We start from the raw sequence: 6,439 nt of genomic DNA on the forward strand, positions 1-6,439 counted from the left end.
AAATTAGATTTATGTGACCCTAAAGATTGTATAATAGGAATATGATGCAAGATGTAAAAGCATGATCTAAAAGACAATAACACAAAAGGAATATAAAAGAATAGTTTTTTATTTATGAAATTTGTTTGGCGATATGTTACATCTTTGATAGCTCAGTGGTCGCAGCATGGTCGCAGAGCGGTCGTAGCCTCTGGTAGAAAACTGATGTTAGCAAACAGAAAGAAGGGTTACAGATATTCTTTGTTTGGAGTGTATATAATCCAGGCGTAATACCTATGGCTTAGGGCAATAGCAAATATTATGAATGCGTCAATATTTCATAATTATGCCAGCTGGCTTGGATAGGGCCTTCCCTTTGAAGCCGCTAATCACAGAATAAAATATTCATGTCAAAATGTTTGGGGTGGCCTCCGCTTTTTTGCTTCGCCACATGGCGTAGGTTTTGAAAACTGTTTCGCTGCAAAATTCGTCTGATAAGTTTATCGTATGGAACACTGAAAATATCGCACGACACAAAATATTGCACGACACAAGATATCGTGCGACACAAAATATCGTACGACAAAAATTTCGTACGACACAAAATATCGCAGGACACAAAATATCGTGCGACACAAAATATCGCGTAACACAATATATCGTACGACACAAAATATTGTGCGACACAAAATATCGTACGACACAATAAATCGTACGACGCAAACATCGTACTACGCAAACAATCACACGACACAAAATATGGTAGGACAAAATATCGTACGACACAATAAATCGTACGACGCAAAAAATCGTACGACGCAAAAAATCGCACGACACAAAATGTGGTACGACATAAAATATCCTACGACAAAAAAAATCGTATGACGCAAAATATCGTATGCAACAGAGAAAATATCGTACGACACAAGGTATCGTGCGACACAAAAAAATCGTATGACACAAAATATCGTGCGACACAAGAAACTGTACAACAAAAAATCTTATGGAACACTGAACATATCGTACAACATGTGTTTTCGTCTTTACCACCACGAGACTGGACCCCAGACGGTCTAGTCGCACACATACTGATCCCGGGGCCCGGTTTCTGGGACGCCATTGTTGAAACAAATGTAATGACCCGCCATCGCCCGACCATTACTTGTCATCTGGTGTTTACTATTATTGATTTCCCACTCCGCAAATTAATTGATAGGATGTCGGACAACTCGGTAAGTGTGTGTGTTTTTGTGGGGAGGGGGGCGTTTGGCGTGACAGAGTGAAGTAGGTTCTGTTGTTCTACAGTGAAAGTTTCATTTAAAATTTTAAAACCACCACAACTATCCTAGCTCACGGTAGGATCATGGAAATGATACAAATTCGTGGATAGTTCTTCCCAATGTGTCACCAAATTTTAGAGCATCGATTTTAGAGCTGACATTTAAAAAATGTCGACCACATTTTGCACACGTGGTTTAAAAGAGAGACATCTCCATGCACGTATTGATCGGTTATTTCTCGTCAATGACGATGTTATAACCTCCGAGGTATTTTCACATCCGGATCAAAGAAGCCCTCGAACTGCTATCTCTATCAGACTAAAATGTTCATAACATTCCATTATAACTACAAGTACATAATGTACATTGTATTGGTCAATGTGTACAGAAAAGTTTGATACAATGCACCAGCTTCACAGGCATGCAGCAACGGAAGGCAATACTACTTTGTCACACATAATCCCTCAATCTAATCTCCAAGTGTTGTTTATCAAGAACCATATATTATAGAGGCAGCTACCGTTTGTAAAGACAATGAACTGCACTGTAACAACAGCGTCTAACGACAGTTCTACTCGTAAAAGGAGTGATATTTGGCGGTATTTATAGTCTCACCAGGGAAACAACCGCGCGACAAAATACTTTGGGACAAACAGGTCACAAAGGTTATCACCTGTACACTATATCCGAGCACATTAACGCTGCTCTACGTCATCAACGTCATCAGCCACGCCCCGTCGCTATAGCAACGCAGACTGTCGTCTGACATGCCCATTCTCGGTCACCCTTCGTAACTGAGATTTGGCGGGAACGGTGTCTCACGTTATCTCTTCTACCTTTAGCTTTATATTTGTGTACGTCATAATTTTATCTAGAGACAAATGTTGTACCTACGAAAAAGTGTTTCTGTCTATTTATTCAGCGATGTTTATGCCAGTCAAACAAGTCCGACCCCTCCCATTGAAGTACACTCACGCCCTTCAAGTTGTCCAGTGAAATTAGTTCTCAGTAAGATATTGTTTCGCGCCGTCACCTTTTGGACGTAGAAGTCACGGAGAGGCCCTTGGCGTCAGAAATGCAGCGTTGACAGGGAATAAACGGTTGCCTGTGACGTGTAAAAATGCTGATAGAGCTTTCTAGCGTTAAACTATGGCCCATTGTTCATTATACCAGTCGAAAATACCGGGGGGGGGGGGCAGGTACATAGCGCCTGTTCTTGCAACGGGCTAGTCTGTACGGGACTATATACTAGTAGGTTGCTGGAAATAGAAGAAATCGACTGAATAGCATGCCATAGGAGTTAGTCAGCCATGGAGTACAGTTTGCAACCTATTTTTCCATAACTGACGGAGGCTTAACTACCGAAGGAAGATGAACTTTTCGTCGCGGCAGGTTTTTGAACCCGTCGGTCACAGTCGGCCAAGTCCTTCGGTTGCGTGGGATGTCTAGAAATACCGAGAGAGCTTTCTAACATCAAGCCGTAATCCATTGTTCATACTACCTGTTGAAAAGAGGCCGAAAAGAGCAGGAGGAATTTACCAGTGTCTGTTTTTACCACGACCGGTGGAAGATTAGCTTTTCGTGGCGGCACGTTTTTTAAACCGTCGGTTTCAAGTCCTTCGCTACATGTATATCGGCTAGCCACGACCAGTGGAAGATTAGATATTCGTCGCGGCACGTTAAGTTTCTGCACCCGTCGGTCTAAGCCAAGTCCTTCGCTACGTATATACCGCGCCTTGAGAGGATAAACGGTTGGCAGGAAAATACAAAAACTCCGCTGACGGAACCCGCGGGCCGCGTGACGATCACCTGTTGACAAAGGATTAACGTTGACACCGTTAGACAGAGTGGCGTGCCGCGACGACAGGCGACCGGGAAGGTTCACGGTCGTAACGGTTACCTGAAAACCAGAAGGTTGCGGGTTTCAATCCCGGCTTCGTTTGTTTGTTTGTATTCCGCACCTGGTAGACTCACTACCTCATGGCGTAATACAGCAGGTTTGTACTGAAGAGTACAAGCTGCCTATCCCGGGACAGATTTATCTGATCCACTCACATCGGGAAGGACCGATAAGTGTGGTGGGTTCTTTAATATGCTCGATGTGTGGCTCTCGACACACTTCATTTTTACTTTTCTTTGACTTTGGAATTGACCTTGGCATTCTAAGATATTAGTATCCGTTTTCTGTGATATCTGTTCATTTTACGGCATATATTTGCTCATTTTGTAGCTGCTTTGTGTGATTTTAGTTGGAAACGGACGAAAATTTATGCGCGCGCAGATGTCATCCATATAATCAAATCAACATGGCCTAAAGCATGACTTCGTTGTTTTTCAGTCGTCCTAATATTTCTTATATTTACAGAACTTAGTTGTTGGTGACTTCGCATACCCACGCTATCTCATATGGTGTCTTATAAGAATGATAAAAGACTAACAAAAATTAAAATTCCATACCGCGCATTTTGGATATTATTGCTACCAGGCTACGTTAAAATTGTTGCGGCACTCGCAGCGACATTCCAGCACAAAAACTTTGCCCTCGACTGTCGTTTCTTTTAGATTCAACTTTATTGTACAGCGTAACGTCATATAAGGGCTGACTGGGGATGGAAGTGAAAACAAAAACACATTGAAAGGCCTGAATAAGTACGCATCCAAAGACCACGCAGAGTTTTTAAGAAAACTATTCCCTAACAGAATTTGAAGTACTGCATCCAACAAATATGCGGCTTGCACGACGTCAGTCGAAGTATCCACCAACTCTTTGGATCCAATGCTATTGCAAGAATTTCGGGATACATTTGTTAAAAGCGTTACATTTTCTCCCATTATCCGTTCTCACTTCGAAACTAAAGGTAACATTTCGCCATGTGGAAAAGATAATATTGTTACAAGTACAATGGCGAAAAACGTCACAATTTAGAAGTGCGTTCGCCAAGGCGCTCTCTTAACTCAAAGTGTTGATTTTAGGTAAAGGGGAGAGAGGCACACGACCGCTTCTTTGTGTAGTTTATTTTGTACGTACACAATCTTGATAAAACGGCTGTTCAGCAGAGCGGAGGTGTTTTTGTAGGGGGGAAACTCGGACACTTCAGGGGGCGGATAGATCTTTGTCTGTTGTGCCATTAATCACAACGAAGTTGAGCGGTTGTAAGGCCTAAGAAAAAAATTGTTACCGGCTGCGGTTCTGAAAAAAATTAGGGTCGGTCGGTAGGGTTTAAAAAAAAAAAGTTCTGCCGAAGTGATCCAAGTGGTTCCGATTAGTTACTAGCTGGGAGACCTAGGTTTAATCCTGGGAAGGGCATCTCGGTTGGGGCTGCACCTGTATTTCGGAAGGGACATAAAGTGGGGATCCCGTGTTCGAGGAGGTGTCCCGTGCACGTTGAATGGGAAAGGGGCGCTAAACCTCCTTTGTGACACAAAAACTCTTAAACGCTCTCTACATTTCACGATGCTTCTATTTTCATCCCTGTCCGTATAATTTGTTAGGACTGCTATACTTTTAGTTTCTTTGCTAATTAAAATCCATGTTAGGGTTAAATAGTTATATTTTCTATTAACCTCTACGGCTTTATCTTTCTTGATGTTTGTCACCTTTCACATGAGTTTAAAACGTGTTTTTCTTTTTATTCACACTTTCTATAGGACGACGCCATATTTGTTGTGTTCCGTGATGACGTCGCAGTTACCATGGCAACTGGGACATGCGTGCGACGGACCGTGTCGAGGTGACATTAACTAAAACACCTGTAGAATCTACACTCATCATTAATGCTGTATGATGAGTGTAGATTCTACAGGTGTTTTAGTTCAAAACTTGTCGCGTCAGAGCTCACAGTATCTCCTTGTTTCAATACCGATACTTTTTCTGACATGTTAATTAAACGGAGACGTAGTTTTGTTGGTCTAGAAATCCGCGCCATTGTCAAAAACACTGCCTCCCTTTGGTGTACACAAAAACGCCATCAATCTAAGCTACTGTTTAGAGGATACACTGACAGAAACGGTTTGATGGTTTACAAATTAATCAGTAGCGGGATTTCTACTTTTATTTCGTATGCAAGTACATTTAACGATACACTTTTTTTCATTTTGCAATTGAAATTATGCATGCACGTTCTCATTTGTCTTTTTTTCTTCACAGACCCATTCAAACTGAACTTGACAGGTGCTATGTTCCTTCAAGGAGGTCTCTCTATAACTTCATCGGTTCCTTAGTCTTCAGCAACCTAAGGAATAAGATTGAGATTGTATATGTGATACAAATTTGTGATATATCCATACGACAGCTGTATCTATCGACGGAAAAGGAATATCGTCTCTTTCGCTGAAATCTTACGTTGTTTTATACTAAAGAAAGAAATGATATCAAAGTTTGCTTAAAAACGTCGAGACGTGTACATGTCATGTTTATACAGTCTTTGGGTACAAATCCTTTTTATCCTTTTCAGACACATGCATACATAGTCAGAGGATATATAGGCAAAAGGGCAGTTGTTCGATACTGAAGAAGTATTGATATTAAAGTTTGCTGAATAGAATACGAGATGTGTACGTGTCATGTTTATACAGTCTTTGGGTACAAATCCTTTTTAAAGTTTTCAGACAGATGCATATATATGGGTTGAGGATCAAAAGAGTAGACAGAATTCAGGGTTATCGAAGCGTGGTGTACAAACGGACAGGATCACGTCCTCTGTACCACGACGTCACGAGAGAACACGCGCCGCCATGTTTGTTCTGACCTCTGTGATGACCTTGTCAGACATATTTGATGGGTCGATCAAAATAAAATTAAGACCTTACAACAATAGAGAATCCCTTAGAGATACTAACTCCGCCTTCACATAGATCATACTACACAAATGAAAATTATATATACGTAGCGAAGTACACGTATCTGCCTATGTGTATACCTACATATTCGTGTTAACGTGCGATGCTATTCTGTGAATGTAGACTTGTTTTAAAGTATTCAGATTGTATTCAGATTGAAAAAAAACACCTTTTGAATGTAGTGTGGCAGTCCAGGGCAAAATAGTTTTAAACGTTCTGTTGGAGTACCAAAGAAAGCCGCCAGGAGGCTCAAAATACCAAGACCTTCCCACATACCAAATATCATCACAATTCATCCAGAACTTATGCTGTCTACAGCTATGCGGAAACAAACAAACACA

The 6,439-nt window shown here is 41.3% G+C and overlaps 1 long non-coding RNA gene across 1 annotated transcript in view; it reads left to right on the forward strand.

The window, feature by feature from the left end:
* The window catches only part of LOC136424817 (uncharacterized), a 40,786-nt gene extending 34,578 nt beyond the window's left edge, over window positions 1-6,208 (forward strand). The window contains exons 2-3 of the long non-coding RNA XR_010753935.1: window positions 4,908-4,990; window positions 5,868-6,208. This is a non-coding gene — a long non-coding RNA (uncharacterized lncRNA). The remainder of the gene's footprint in view (window positions 1-4,907; window positions 4,991-5,867) is intronic.
* Window positions 6,209-6,439: the final 231 nt, after the last annotated feature.

The sequence above is a fragment of the Branchiostoma lanceolatum genome, chromosome 18 (assembly GCF_035083965.1).
Source record: "Branchiostoma lanceolatum isolate klBraLanc5 chromosome 18, klBraLanc5.hap2, whole genome shotgun sequence".
Taxonomy (NCBI): domain Eukaryota; kingdom Metazoa; phylum Chordata; class Leptocardii; order Amphioxiformes; family Branchiostomatidae; genus Branchiostoma; species Branchiostoma lanceolatum.